The following is a 17,120-nucleotide window of genomic DNA, read 5'->3' on the forward strand; positions in this document are numbered from 1 at the left end:
AAAAAGAAATTTCCTTTGTTTCCTATTTATATGCACTAGTCACCAACCAAGGCCGACCAAGAATTGTGACCATACTTCTGGAGTCTTTTATTTTGCAAAGGATATGATTGTATTGGATTACACTTGTTATTTTGGCCTCAGCTAAATTGGTGTGAGTGAATGGGCTGTTGTTTTTTTATGGGATGCATTGGTTGAAAGCAATGTCAGCAAATGAATATGGCATGTAGGCATTAAGAAATTTAGAGCTTGATTTATTGTATTTTTTTTTAAGGCAACGTCAAGAACATGTAGCTGACTAAAACTGTTTTTAGGCAGTGTTTTTTATGCCTGTGTTTGAAGAGTTTGTATACAATTTGAGTCCAGTCAGACAGATAACTGATCATTTTTAAAATTGTGTAAATGAACAGTGCAAACTGGCATCCTCACAATATAATTGTTCCTGTTGTGTTTTTTACACTCCGAGAATATAAATGGCTGTGATAGCCCTGATATTTTGGAAAAAAACGAACATAGAGATATATATACAATATAAACATGTATTTTCATAACTCAATTGCCTATGTTGCATACAGAGCATTTTTGATTCTTTATTGAGAATTAATTAAATCAAAGTAATTTATCTTGTATACACATCATGTTTTCTTCTCTGAAGTGATCAAAGAATTTGAAGTCGATTTTATTATAAGTATTATTAGAATAGTAACTATGTAATGAATACATATTTGTTAATAAATTGGAAATACTCTTATTTTTGGTTAAGATTTATAATTGAGTGCATTATGTCTTTAATAAGGCACACAACAGAAAGCTTATCTGTTCCATGAAAGGTTCCTATTTATCATTTCATGCCTCTGAATTAGTGTCATGAGAAAAGGGTTAAAGTTTACAGAGTCTGTTCTTTTTTCTAGAAATTCCATGCTTGCAGATGACTCACTCAAGCAGCATATCATTATCTTTCAGCGCAGTCTCCATCTGTCCATCAAAAGCTGATTGCTCTTTCAGATATGAATGTTTGTCCATCCAAACTGTGACGGCAGCCCTGGGAAAATGGAGAGCCGGAGCGGGGGGCATTAAACTGTTCCCGATGAAGACAGAGAGATTTTCACAGGAACAACTCATCACCAAAATTGCTTCTGTCTCGCTCTCTATGGGACTAAGGCTACATTTACTTCCCCATTACCACTGATGGTCTTCAAAATTACATATGCTAAAAGTGCTGATTGTATGCCACCTTCTGACCCTGGGGGAAAGAAAAGCTGTCTGCGACGCACAGGAAAGCTTTTGTTACCTTTGATTTTTTTTTGTTTTTGTTTTTCATACCAGCATCAGTGCAGTCTGTGCAGAATGACCTGCTTTTATACTTTCCTGTCAGTTAATTGTGATCAATTATTATAATGTGATATAGAGAATGTCTTTGTTCACAGTCAAACAAAGTCATCTGCCACTAGGTGGCATTCTTCTCTTTTAGGAGAAAGAGGAGAGGTCTCTTTTGTTTGCACTAGTCTTCTGTGCATCATTCCTCTTTTCATACAGTCTGCCCTGTTTATATGTGTTTAGGTGCAGCGCACTGTTGGGCAAAACTGCATGTGTTGTTAGGGGCTACCTTCAAGCATGGCTATGGCTATGCATTTTACTTTATCAGAAGAAATGTGTCAATTCCTTTTCTTAGTGTACTTCTCTAATGCTCTTTTTTACCATCAAATTCATCATTAATCCATCAAGGAAAGACTTTTTGATTTGGATTTTTTCAACTATTTACAAAACGATATCCAGAGGTCTGTAACAGGCAGGCCTGGGGCCAGAAACAAAGCATACCCCACTCATGATTTAGTTCTTTAGTTGATGATTTGTATGCAATAGCAATGCAAAGCCATGCATACAAACAAAAAATAATGAAAACAAGACTGAACTGCTGGCAGTAGAATCAGCCAGTGGTTCAGAAAACTGTGACATACAGAATAGTATATGGTTAGACCAAATATACAATAATACTCCAGATTTATGTCTTATAAATTACTGGCTGGATTTTGTGCATTGGAATTTCATGTACTGTCTGATATCCATAATCATCATCTTATCCAGTATTCTGAGTTGCATATTAGCTTGTGACCATAAAATTGATCATAAATACCCATTCTGAAATCTGATTCATATATTTCATGTGTATTGCATGTTTACTGGCCACACATCATATAAATTAAGCAGTTTTAGGTTTTAGAAATAACAACAAAATAAACAAATTACATTAGCAATGCATCATTAGCATGATGATGGAATCTTCTGATGCCAGGCTCAGTCTTGGAGAATAGCTTGTGCTCTCCTCTCCTCTATGAAGTGGTTGATAACTCATGAGTGATGACTTTTGGTTCATATTTGTCCAGTACTGCATTGCCCCTCTTCCTCAGAGCTGGTTTGAGTCAGAACCCTAACTCATGCTTCTAGTGAATTATCCCACTTGGCTCTTGCCCAACATTCTGTCTCGGTCCTTGTTAGCTGTTTGTGTGTAAACAAGGAGACTATAAGTGTGCTTTTGTGTGTATGTGAGTGTACCTGGGTGTGTTTTCCTACGTGCTGTGTTAGTGTTGTTGACTATGTGTCTCAGAGAGTTGCAACATCACATTCCGGCAGGCTCAGTGGATCCAGCTCCTCTTCCTCTTTCTCATGCTGATGCAGTGAGGATAGGGGGCCAAGAACCAATTAGGGGGTGTGCCTCACATCATGTATCATTTTTCCTCAGGTACCATTAAGACACGCACACACCCGAGCAATGTAATGAAAGTTTTCTTGCAAACGTGATCATGACTAATTTATTTTGAAACTTGCGTTGCGCATCACTTGCAGGCATCCATCAGAGGGGTTGATAATAGGCGTTTGAGGAAGCGGCTGTTTTACACGCTCAGACTGTGTGTGGTTTGCTATGTGCTGTAATGTGCTCCTGGAGCGATGGGTTCATAGCTCAGGCCTTTTGATCAGGGCTAGATGAGCCTTGACTGAGTGGTCTCAAGTGCAGACTATAGCTTAAACAGCAGCTTGCAGAACTACCATTACTGCTGAATGAGAAGACTTATTATTATAATTACCCAAGATTATATGATTAGCCTCCAAGTGTCAAAGTGCTGGCTCTGAGGACACACTCAGGTGTGTGTGTGTACGTGTGTGTGTGTGTGTGTGTGCACCCAACTATGTGTGTTTATGTGCCTTTTTTGCAGAAGTGTGAACGTGTTTGTGCTGTTGCGTGTGTGCTTGTGTGTTGGCGGTGCGTGGATGGGCGTGGACGTGTCGTCGTGTCTAAATGATATCCTTTGCTAAGGCCCGTGACAGACAGACAGACAGACATAAATGCAGCTTGTGAGGTGGTGAGGGATAATTGTGCGGTTAAAATGTTGAAAACTAATTTTCTCACTGTGGGACAACCACACTGAGAGAAGAAAAAAGGCAGTGTTAGTTTCAGACGCACGCTCTCTCTCGCCTCAGGACAGACAGGAGCTGTCAGCCTCTTTCTCACATGTCCTATTTGTTTTCATCTGTCAGGCAGCCTTCCCCCTGCACCCAGCTGAGGATATTTGTGCAGACAGAGAAAGAGCGAGATCAGTCTGCTGCAGATTTGCAGGGATGTAGATTGAAAGACTGTTTGCAATCTGCATTAAAGTTGTATGCAACATATTGCAGCAAGCAGCTAATACCATTAAAGGCTCCATATCACATAAAACCAAAACTTCCTCACTTTTTTAAGTAAGAGTTTGACATAGTTTAAAGTTTTAAAATGTACCATTCACTCCCCTGTTCATGTGGTTTATATATGGAAATTAAGCTGCAAAACAACCTGGTTTGAAATAATTGTTGTTTGTGATGCACTTACTTATATCTGTTTAGCACACAGCAATTCAGCTGTCTGCTCACACTGAAGTTATAAGGAGTGTTTCAGCCTGGACTGCTTGAGTTGAATGAGGCACTCAATCAGAACAGGTGTTATTTACATACAAAAATCAGTTCCAAAAAGGTTGGGACAGTATACATAATGCTAATAAAACAAAGTGGTTAGTATTTTTTTTAAAATATGTTCATTTCAAAATCATTAATCCAGTTTTAAAATAGAGTTTTCCTTATGTATATGTATTTTTTAGCATTAATGGTGCTTTCACAGATGTGCAAGTTGCCCATGACAGGCACTGGCTTTTGAACTTTATACTGGTAACAATCTGGATGGTCTGTTGCTTCATTGGCCTGGAGAACATGATGTCCATTATTTCTGTAAACAAAGTGAAAGGTTGACTTGTCAGACTACAGCAGGCTGGCAACCCAATGTTTGGTAAAGCCATTTTGTCCTTTCAACAAAAATCAAACCACCTTGGGAACCCCAACATTTTATGTTCATTTTACCATCTTGGCTGTAAATATGTCTCAGTATATGCTGATGTACTAGTATAGGCTAAAAAAATATTAAATAAACAAAAATGCAGATATACTTTACTCTGCTTTAAGCTTTAGGTCAGCTATAGCTGTTTTTCTCACATCTCTGGCACCATTTAATTTTAAAATTTGAATAAGAAGCTGGCAAACAAGAAGCTGACTTTAGCTTCGCGACTGTTTAGTGTTTGACAGTTTCATTTAAGTTGCAGATTAAATGTATCAGGAATCCGGCTCTAGTGATTATAAATGTAAATAAGTCCATTCATCTCCAAATTATCAATGTTCTTAAATCTTTCTCTTTGCCTTTTTTCATTAACTACTAGCTAGATGAGACTGTTGTCTGCATTGCTGTGTGACCAGCAGTCTGCATGCCAACCTTCAGGGTTAAAGGTTGGTGAATTATCAGTTATACATTAACTCCAGCGTTTTTTTAACTCCAATTTTATTTTTACCTAAACATCTAATTCTGCTGTGGAGCCACAACAGGGCAGTAGAAGAGCCACATGTTGCCGACCCCTGGACTACAGTAATGATACACATTTCTACTGTGTATCAGTCAATTTCAGATGAGCTCGAGCCCAGAGAAGTTGGCAGCGTTTCTGGACATTATTGACATACTGCTTCCACTGTACAGTGATGAATGATGTTTATTGACAACATTTTTTTCAAACCATTCCTGAGTCCATGTGGTGATATACCTCACAGAAGCATTCTGTTTTTTAATGCAGTGAGGGATCAAAGGTCTGGCCTTGCCCTTTTACCTACAGAGATTTCTCCAAATGCCTGGAATCTTTTCATATTATCTACTGTAAAGGGTAAAATATCTAAAATCCTTACAATTGTAAAATGTGCCAGCGAGTAAACTGTTGATTTACTCACTGGCACATTTTTTTGGAAAAGTGGCAAGCCTCAACCCATCCTTGCACATAAAGAATTTCTCTGGATGCTCCTTTTATACCCAAGCATGATTGCATCATCTGTTCCAAGATGCCTTTGGAACATTTCCCAACATTCCTTGTCTTAAAGTGTCCCTATCCCAACTTTTTTGGGACTTGTTGCAGACAACATATTCAGTGTTAGAGTATATTTACAAAAAACAACAAATTTGATAAGGTAAAGCATTGAACATCTTGCCTTTGTACTGTTTTTGTTTAAACACAGGTCAAAGTGGATCACTCTCTGTTTTTATTTGTGTTTCACATACTGTCTCAACTTTTTGGCATTTTTATTTCAGTCTTTCAGGCACAGAAACAAAAAACAGCTTGGTCATGTAAAATAAAATTTGACTGTTTCTGTTATTTAACCCACAAAAATGTCTCAAGTGCACCTGGAAAAATAAAATACAAGAAAAATGCAGGATATGGCTTCTTTAAAGTCAAATGGGGTGAGCATGAAGGGATCCGCCATGTTGCATTAGGGGAAGTTTCCACTGTGGTGCTGTGATAGAAATCCTGTGTGGGGCTTCCCTTTTGGTCAGCTGAAGTTGCTTCTGCTGTTTACTGTTTCTCCGAGCTCTACAGTTGATTATATATGAGTGGAGAAGGGTTGTTTTCCTGTAAGCAGGGTCTAACTGAGGGTTTAGGTGAGGCTTTGGCCTTGGCCCTGGGTACAGATTAGGTCATTTAACAAACTGAGATAAAGCCATGTTCTTAAACCAGGCTTAGGGATATGATTAGATATGTATACTGTGTTGAAACATATCTACTGCCCCCTACTGACCCCCTAGCCACATTTCTCGTTAAATGCACAACCATTTGTGACTTTGAATCTTATATTCAAGGCATTCAGACCTCTTTTCACTTCAAAAACTCCTTATTTATTTATTTATTTTTTTACAATTATTATTTATTTTTTTTTGCTGTGTTTTGCTTTGCGTTGTGCAGTGTTTTGATAAATGGCTCATCTGAATGGACGTCAGTCATTACTGCTGTGGTTTGAGGCACAGGAAGATGATGTCTGTAATGGTCATTGCCTCTTAGCAAGGGCACCAGGTCAGGTTAGCAATTTGAGAAAGATGTTTTTGTTTTGACGTTCGTGCACCTCCACCATCCACTGTGATTATTTTTAGTGCTTCATTTGATGTTTTTTTTTATTTTTCGAGGCAATTTAAAAAACCCATTTCTGGCTGCGTAAAATATACATTGTTGGTTTTGAGCACTTATAATTTCTGACCTGCACATGGTTATTTTTGAGATGTACTTGTGCCCAAATTACGTTTTAACTGACAGACAGACAAGCACACACACACACACACACAAAATAATCCAGAGTAGCTATTCACGGAGTCATCCCACCCGAAGGGTTTTATTATTTCTGAACTGCTGGGTGTGTTGAAAAATAGATAGTTCACAGTCTGGCTCGTTTAATGAGTGGGTGTTCAGTTTCATGGTTATGTATTTTCATGTGCATTTATGTATGAACAGCATGCTGCTCTATCTCTATACTACATATGACTAAGAAAATACCATAGTGATCTGATTTTTAAGCTGTAAGTGATCCATTCAAAGCTAAGCTCTAATAGTCTGTAGGATTTAAGTGGAGATGAGTCATGGTGTTGGGTCTTACTAGAAGCACAGTGTGGTTTGAGCAGACTGGCCAAAACAGCTGTGATGAAATGATTGTACTTTGACCTTTGTGTGCAGTGGAGTTTGACATGCAAAGAGAACCTGGAACATTTTTAGAACGAAAGCTTTTGTAGAGGCATTAACTGAGTGAGTAATCATTTTTGAAGTTAAAATTCATGAACAAATAAAATTAAGTGAGATGGCAAAGTCAATGAAATATCAGCTCCAAATTTTGAGATAGACAGATTGTATTGTATCATCTTGTATTATAATGCATCATATTGCATTGTTGTGGCTTGTGCATTAGCTTGGGGCTAACATTAGCTCATGACTAGCGTGTTAGATTAGGGCACTTTAATTTTCTATGCTGCTAAAACACCTAAAACTACACTGAAAGTCTCCAGTATTGTATCTAATAGAGCTATGACTTCAATTTGAGCCATAAATGTCAGAAGGAAAAAAACCCACCTGTACGATTATACTAACTTCTGTTATTGTATTCAGTCCCAGTTGTGATTAGTTGATTCCTTTGTCACTTCATTACTGTGCTTATGGTTAATCTAATATGTCAGGACTTCTCTTCAGCTCTTGAAGTCTTAACCAATAGGAGTGCTCACTTAGCTATATCTACCTAGATATCTAGACACTAATGTTTGATTGGATAGTTTTCTGTTGAGCGTTGCTGTTGTTTCCATCTAAAACTTCACAATGAAACAAGAGTAGTGCTGTAACACTTGTAGAGTTTAAGTAAAGTACAAGCATGATCCTATTGCATAAAAATCAACTAAATATTAGACGTAGTTTTTAGTTACCAGTTACATGGCCCTGAAGGTTCTCCTCTGTATTTTTTTGATATTGAATGCTAAAATAAACTGGAAATTGAAACATCAACATAATATAAGGCACATTTTCAGGCACTCTGTATTGTTTTTTTTTATTTTTGCTGTGTCAGAAAATGGGGCGGCACGGTGGCGTAGTGGTTAGCACTGTCGCCTCACAGCAAAAAGGGCCTGGGTTCGATTCCCAGCCGGGCGACCAGAGTCCTTTCTGTCTGGAGTTTGCCTGTTCTCCCCGTGTCTGCGTGGGTTTCCTCCCACAGTCCAAAAACATGCAGTCAGGCTGATTGGATGTGCTAAATTGCCCCTAGGTGTGAGTGAATGTGTATGTCTGTCTGTCTGCCCTGTGATGGACTGGCGACCTGTCCAGGGTGTTTCCTGCCTTTTGCCCAATGACGGCTGGGATAGGCTCCAGCACCCCACCACGACCCAGAAGGATAAGCGGTTTAGATGATGTATGTATGTATGTGTCAGAAAATGCATCGAGATGCTGCCATATTATATTGAACCAAATGTGAATTTTGTGAATCGTTAAACTGCAGATAGATAGATAGATAGATAGACAGATAGACAGACAGACAGAAAGACTTTTAAATTTCCTAAAGGTGGACCTTAGATGATACCGTAGCAGAAAAACACTGGACAGTATACTACATATACTACATATACTACACATATTCCACAGTGATATCAGTACACAAACATTAAGTGCTCTCAATCTCTGTAAATTCTCTCAGTCTCTGCCAAAATCTCTGTCTGCACTATAAGGCCTCTGTGTATGTGTATGTGTGTGTATGTGTGTGTGGGTGGGTGCAGTCCGGCAGAGGCTGGCGTCTGTGGCCAGGTCCAGGATGATGTGTGTGAGTGCTATTCCAGGCCTACTGTGTCTGGCTGCCATAAAGCCTCAGTGCACTCAGCTGAGACACACACACACACACACGGCCCTCTCCACACTTTACACACTGAGTGTGAATGAACACTTCACCACCGCACTGCTCTGATGTGGTCCAGCGCCTGTGTGGTCCCAGGAGGAGAAAAGAAAAGGGAGGGAGCGAGGGAGGGAGGAGGGGGAAAAGAGAGAGGGAGAGTCAGGCTTAGTGCCTCTGCTTAAATTATTAAAAAATGGGTGTGAGGAATGAGAGCGTTTAAAAGGAAACTGACTTTATGCTACTGTTCCATGAATTCACGGTTAGTGCTGTTAAGAGGAGCTGCAGAGAATGAGGACGTTTTTTTTAACTTCCATGCTGCAGAGAGAAAGAGAGACAGTGCGAAAGGGAAAATATGGAAATAGGTCTGCAGGCTCTGAGTCAGATGAGAGGTTTCTTCGTTTTGTCTGGCTTAATGGGCATGGAGACTTCTCACAGGGACTACAAGGCCCCACCAGCTATCAGAGAATATTTCCCAATTATTCTTCTTGTAAAGCTAAGAAGCCCAAACGATCTACTCTGTAATCTGTATTTGAGTATTTGTCTTGCTGAGATACAGTTTTTTCTTGTATGTTCTTTGTTCACAGTAGTACTATAGCCAAACATATTTATTATTTACTTGCTTATTCTTGATTTAAATGGACTAATTAGTTAAATTCTCAGAACTGCTGAAGCAGCATTATGGCCTCCCCAAGACTAGTGCTGAGTTTGCTGATAGAGAGCGTGGCCAACACCTTAACTATATTTTAATGGGAACATGAATTTAATGGGGCTCTATATGGAAAGCCTTTATCGCTGAAGTAGTTCCTGATTGGGACTTTAAGACATAAAGACACAATGACAACCTGGAAAATGCTGTCTCATAAAACAGAAGAGCACAAGCACAACTGTCAATTATAGTAAAAATAAAAGTAAAATAAAATTGTCAGTTTGAGGACAAACAAACAAAGGTTACATTTTATATGAAATTTGTTTAGCAAAGTAATCTTCATAATGGTGACTGGGGAATGGACTAACGGTGTCCTAACGTCATACTCAGCCCATGATTAAATTCGATTTTCATTACTGAGCTCCCTTTTCGATATTTTGAGCAACATTTGAATGAAGCAAAATAATCCTACCAGCAACACTAGAGTTTGGAGGCAGGAGGAGTGCAGAGGTGAGGTGTTGATTGGTGCTGGTTGTTTGCAAACGTTGTTGTTAAGAGCCAATATCCTACATTTATCTCACACACTTACTTTATTTGTGTACATTTATGTACCAAAAATAGTCAGAATTAATTTTTACATGCCCATTTTCAGCCTCTCTTTATCCCTTAGAATTACATATTTTGTTTTTTGTTACTGTGCCTTTAAAAATAATGTATGTAAGTGTTCTTTGTTCTGATTGGCCTTCCAGTATTGTGTCTCATTGGAAAAAGCCTTTAGACTGAAACACTCCTTATAACCTCCAGGTGAATGGGCGGAGCTAACCTGCTGAATAGGGGGATATGGGGGGGAAGCTAAACTGCTAAATAGGGGGATATACATGATAAATGAGTGTATGAGTTCAAAGCATGTGATAACATTCCTATCTATTTTCTGAATACCTTATTTTCTGGAACAGTGCTAATCTCAGTTTCTTATTAACTCTGTTAATAACTGGAAAAGACTGTCAACCTTATAGAACTAGACTTCAAATTAGTCAAATGACATGTTTTGTTGATTTTCTAAATGAAAATAACATGTCCTCTACAGAGAACACACATCTGCATGTTTTAATGCATAACTACTGATTATTTGCTGGAAAAAAAAACACATACAAAGTGACCTGTGTAAAAAGTGTCAGATTTTTTTCATATTTTTAATTTTGTTCCCTGTAGAGGATGTATTTATTTTCACATAATTTTACAGCAGGCGTTCAAACTTTTGCATATGACTGTCCTAAAAAAGAAAGCTTGGTGTAAATTGTCTCACTGACTCTTTAAAGAAAACTCCACTGTGGCTCAGTGTTGGCTCATGCATTACTGGGTGAGATAATCTGTCTGCAGCTTAAGCTCACTCTTCCTCCTGGAAAAGCCATGGAATGTGTAAAGCCAGGTCTACTGCACTTGTTTTGTTATTCAGTTTCCACTGTCTTTTTGAGTTAGTGCCTAAGCACTTGTTTGAAAGTGGCTGGGTCATTTGTGCTGTGTTTTGCTGTGTTGAGCAATAAAGCTGGTGTGAGGCTGGGAGGCCCACACAGGGAGGCATGCTCCTGCTAATGGTGTGTTTACCCAAACCTGTTCTTATCACCCGGTGCTTGATTGCTCTCATATTGCACATCATTTACTTAATGCCTTCTCACCTCTGCCATTATGCAACCGCAGAGGGATTCAAGGCGAGAAGTTAACTCATTGTGTCCAAAAACTAACCAAAAGTAATTGTGTACATGTAAATGCAAAGATATCTTTATCTTTTTTACCTAAATATTTGGGTTTGTTTGCATTTGGACACTTGCCTTTAGAGGTCACACCTTCAAAAATACATTTTTCCTATTAATTTAATAAATTAAGGTACCAAATTTATTTTTCCTTCATGTTTTTATTTGGAGTGACGCTACAGAAAAAAAGCTTAGTTCCTTACTTAATCTTTCATCTTAGGATTCTTTAAATAACCATTCAACCAATAATGCTAATGAAATAAACACAGCACAAGCAGTAGTGAGCACCTGCCCATGTTCAGCTTTCTCTTTCATCTCTATTCCCTTCCTCCAGCTTTCATTCATATGATGTTGTTTTCTTACAGCCGCTTTCAGCACTGCTGTGCCCTCGGGTCAGAGCCATGAAAACACTCTTCAACAAGGTCATGCGCTTCCACCTTTTTAAAAGTGGCTGTCATCCTCTTCATGGTGTTTTTCAGCCACTTGGCTCATTCAGACATGCTGCAGGTTCCACTTGCTAGGGAGGATTAATTGATTTGCCTGTAAATAGCACTTCTCATTTATGCATCTGCAGTAAACAGCCCTCTGTGGTAAGCACCTGTACGACAGGGCTGCTTTTGTTCTTGCAGTAGTTTTGATGCACATAACTTTGGATGCCATGCAAATACCATATAATCCCATTTTTATGTATTGTATATGTTAATATTTTGAATTTACTTGCAGGCACTCAGTACTGTGTATACACTTTTCAATATTTATATTCAGTTGCGGTCTGTTTGCTAATGTGGATCTAAGAAACCGTTTTACATCCTTTTTATGTGCAGTATTCTGAGGAATCAATCACTGATGCAGTTCTGCACTCCTTTAAAGTCAGATGAAAACTGTTGTCTTACAGGCTTTAAGGTGTGTGTGTGTTTGGTGTTTGTGTGTGATTTTGCACTTTGAGTGCTGCTCTCAAATGAATAATGGAACTGCTTCTTCACCTGGCATTGTTTACTGATGGGTGAGTCGCTTGTTGACATGTTTAATTAGTCTCAAGTGGATGATGATTGGGTGAACAGTAGAATGACACGCTAAATACAATAAACAAGAGAAAACACTCATTAGCTCAATGAACAGAACTGGCCAGCTGTTCACTACTTCCTCACTGCTCAGATATGGCAATGAATGACTGCAGGGTTCCTTTAGCCTTAATTACTTAAGAGGCCAGGCTTTTCTCTTAATGTTTGTAGATCCTGAGGGTAATGCTAACAAAGAACATCATCAATACAATAAATATCAGATTCCCACAGCTATTTACTGTTATTTTTTCATTATTATTATTTATTATTATTATTTAAAAAAAAAATCAGACCTCCTCACTGGACTGAGGACAGTGATGAGTCACAACATCTATAAATCAAGTGTTACTGTAAGGCTGAATAAAGTAAATAAAGATAATAATTAATGATACAATAAAAACAAATGCTGATCGGTAACATAGACCATCCATGAAGGGCAATATCAGGGGAATAATACATTGTGAACAATAATTTGTTAGGAATAAAATCCATAAACTGACCCGTAAAGTGCACTGAATTCTCTCCAAAGTCAGAAGCTGCACACTGCCTTTTATTTAATGTCCAAAAAGAGAGAAGGGCAGCTCTTCCAGTTTAATAATGTCATGTGCTTTGCCTGAAGAAACGCATATACTATTGCTTTTATATTTGGTCATAACACCACACAAACTTAGTGGAGTGAGTTCTATATGAACACCAGTGAAATGAGAAAAAGCCTCAAAGATGGATGACCAAATTGCAGTGGCGAACCATGACTATTAGAGCTAGGCCCTCAGTTTGGGCCATAAATGTCAAAAAGAGGGAAAAACACTTCTACTATATTGCTAATTTCTGCTAGAACCCTTTTGGTATTGTAGTATATTAGCGCTAAGCTAACACTAATACACATGAACATTTTTGGCTGTTTGATGAAAATTCAGATTGATGCTTGTAAAGGACATTCTGTGTTTTATTTGAAGGTTGTAAAAGACATATTCACTTACATTTTGCCTTGTATATGACAGTTTTACAGTGGATCTTTCAGAAAAGGGCCCTGGCATAAAGCTGTTTCCATTTCTAACAAGTGACTGAAATGCATTAGTTAGGCTATCAGGCTGACAAGTCAGTGATGTATCTAGGAGTGTTTTTTCACCAGGCAGTACAGTAGAGCACAGTATGGTTACAAATCTGAGCCCAGAACTATCTGTACCCTGGTTGAGTGCCTATGTCCATCTAATTTTGGTACACATCATAGGTACACATCACTGCAATGGCCAGCGGAAAAATAGAATAGGACTTCCAGAAGGCCTACAGTGACATTTTTCCCCACAAAATTGGACCCACTCATTGGAAATCAACATGTGATTGGTTGATCTCACTGTCAGTTACTAATTTTGTAGTCTGACAAGTTGTCAGGCCTGTCTAGCCCTGATGTCCTAAGCAATGGGAGATGGTTAGTGGTTAGTTTCTGGACACAGTGAGTTAACGTCTCACCTCGAATTCCCTCTGCAGTTGCATTGACTGGCTGTGTCAAAGTAGATGCCATAAAACAAATCTACCTAGATAACTTGGGACATTTTTTTCCAATTCAAAATGTAACAATGGATTTACCACAATACCTGCACGCACACACACACCCACACACAACAAGAGCTCCAAAGTTTCTTGACCTGCTGTCTTTCTGATGTACCTTTTGTAGTTTTTTGTTTGACCACTAGAGGGAGAAGGGGGTCTTCTGGAGTGAAGACTTCAGACTTGACTGGGTACAGAATATTCACTCTCTACTGTACAACGCAATAATAAAAAATGTGTTTGTGTGTGTCTGTGTGGGAGTGTCTGTGGTGTGCGCATGCATGTGTAAGTGTTTGGATATATTTTACTGGAATAGTAATGTAGCACCCTCTAGAGAAGAGTGCGTGTGGCATTAACAACGTCTCATCCAAGACCGCTCTGAAACCACAGCAGGACAGTTGGGCTGATTTATGGAAATGTCAAAAATACCACACACACACACACACACACACACACACACACACACACACACACACACACACAAACATGTATAATTGTACACAACTCTACTGCCACACGTCTGAGTGAATTTCATGGATGATCTTTATTATGTAACATAGAATTTGGGCATGATAAATGAAAAGGTTGAAGTTGGTTAAGAGAGGGGAGTTACTGTACTGTACATGCAGGGGAAAATGTCAACAGTGTGTGTGGGAGATGTGAATCTTTAGGTGAATCTGTACACCTCAGCATGGTTCTAGGCCACTAACCACAGACTTTACGTCTTCTCAGACAATGAGGGGCACTTTTTTCCTGCTTGTGCTGTGTTTTACTCTTCTCCACATTGTTGGACTTCAGTGCTGTGTGCGGTTTGGGGAAAGATAGGATTTATACGCCGCACGTCAAAAGTTTGGAAACATTTATAGTCTCCTTTTTTTTAGTCAGTTTGCAATTACGTAACACACGAAACACTTACTAGGTTTATTTTGAGGAAAAGTGGTACACGTTAATATTAGTGAAAATATTTATGACTTCACTACTTTTAATGCCATACTCCTGCATTTTATATCCTATGTGTTATGTCATACACTTTCAAATTCAATCTGATATCAATTTTTTTATCGTTAGCTTGTATGCCCCAGACATATTAAGCATGGTTCATCATACATAACAAAATTCCTGTTTTCCTGTAATCTCTATTTGAAGTACAGTGACTTGTCTGCCTTGAAAACATCTTCTGATTTTTAATTACATCACAGTACACCAGCAGACGGGAAAAAATAATATTAACCAATAATATCATGTTTCACCAATAATATCATCAAGCAGAAACGATCAGCTAGCTCAGCTAGAGGGAGACCCTCCCCAATACAGTGTTTAACCCAGAAATACTTTGCGGTACGGAAGAAACATTTGTGATTTCCAATTCACGATGACTTCAACAATTGTTTGGAGTGATGCAAAATCCACCTATTAGTAAACAGCTGTTTTATAACAAAAACTTTTTTAGAAAATATTTTTCCTATTAATTGAAAAGTTACAGCGAAACTCAGGGCTATATTGTGCCTGTAAACTATGAAAAATTTGAGACCCTTTTAGATGAAGATCGGAACCAGACGGAAACCCTCAGGGACTTCTAGGCCTTCAAAGAAGGCAATGATTTTCGGAAACTAAAACTCTTTAAACTCTACAAGTATTGCAGTACTTTTGTTTCGTTGTTAAGCATTTAAAGGAAACAAAAAGTTTAATTCTTTAAAAACCAAGCGGAAAAATAGGCCAACCAGGAATTGTTCTACATGGTATCTAGGTAGATATAGACAAGCCAGCTCGCATATTGGTCAGGACTTCAAAAACTGAAGAGAAGTCCTAATGCATTAGATATACGTCAACATAATTACAGAGGAATAAACCGACCATGTTTTGATTTCTAAGTGGCGGGTAAATTTCGTGAGAAAAGGGTCTCTCTGTTCCTTTGGGAAGTCACTGACTGTAAATACGACCGGTTGCCTAAACAGTGGGTTGTTAGAACTTGAAAACAGTAGCATCAGCTTTGTATAAGGCCTTTCTACTGAAAGAGTCACTGTGAACATGCTACAAGGTAAAACATGCTGCGTCACAAGCTACGTGTGTCACAAGCTTCAAGACGTGTTTAAAACGTTTAAAAACGCAAATCGCTCTTATCTTAGCGCTAACAAACGGAGTCCGAAGGGCTGTAGCACTGGAGTCTGGCCTTGAGACGGGTTTTTTTTTATCGGCGGACTTGTCTTGTGCTCGGATGTATTTGTATTTGGACTTGTCTCGGCTATCGGTCTCGCCAAATTTGACAAATCTTTCTTTTAACGGTCACCAGCGCGCGCTGACACGAACTCAGCAGCTCAAGAGTTAAACTGGGCGAACCAGCGAATCGAAGCTTTAGCATCTCTGGTTCGTCTCAACGGCAAACGGAGTTGTAATTTGGTTTCGTATTACGGTTTCGTAATAAAATCTTTGTGAAACCCCTTTAACTATTCATTGTGATAAACCACGACGAGAAATAACCTTTAACCTCGCCCCTCCCCTCATTCTTCCATTCCCTTTTTGCCACCGCACATTTAAACGGTCCTCCTCGTCTCTCTCCACTATCCTGTAAGTACTGGTTGATTGATTTTTGCTATTTTGTGATGTTTTGACTCGATAAATAGATGTGTTTCAGTTCTGTTATACCTCAAAAAAGTAGCCCAGGTTATATGCTGTTATTTGTTCTGTTAAATCTGAAATAATTTAAAGCATTCTGTCTCAGAGGTGTCTTGTCGAGTTTGTGTAGCTAGAAAACCTACGGCTGTCACCTCTGAGGAAGCTAACTTAAACATTTGTTTATGTGGTGTGTGTGTCCATGTGAAAGGGTATTTACTGAATTTGGCAGCCTTATATAATGCTTAGTCTACTGTTTAATATCGCTAATCAGAGTTAACTTGGTTAGTGATGTGAGGTAGGAAGGCTGGTTTAAGTCTGTAAAGCATATTTCAGAAATTGGTTGGATTGTGTTGAACCTGTCAGTAAAGTGCTGCACAGAGGTTGACCATTTCGCAAGTTTTCTGTATACTCTATTGTTTCTGTAAACTCTATTGTACTGTATTGAATTGTAATGTTACTCTCCTAAAACAAAAGACAGATGATCCAAGCAGGTGAAAGGACAGGACGGGTTGTTGATGTCAGATGAATGGAATTATTGATTGGAACATTTCGTTTTGCTCTTGTAAGGGCTTAAATTTAGATTATACAACAGTTAGTTCCGGCCACGCACGCTGCTTGGTTGTGAGGCGTTCTAACCGTGCTGATACTTCGACATAACATCACGGTTTTTTCACAAACACTGTATCAGTCCGCTGAGACGCCGTTGCTAAGCAACGACTTTGACAGCTGTAGGAGACGCTCACGCCATTTGAACGTTTTCAC

The sequence above is a fragment of the Colossoma macropomum genome, unplaced genomic scaffold (genome assembly GCF_904425465.1).
Source record: "Colossoma macropomum unplaced genomic scaffold, Colossoma_macropomum, whole genome shotgun sequence".
Classification (NCBI taxonomy): domain Eukaryota; kingdom Metazoa; phylum Chordata; class Actinopteri; order Characiformes; family Serrasalmidae; genus Colossoma; species Colossoma macropomum.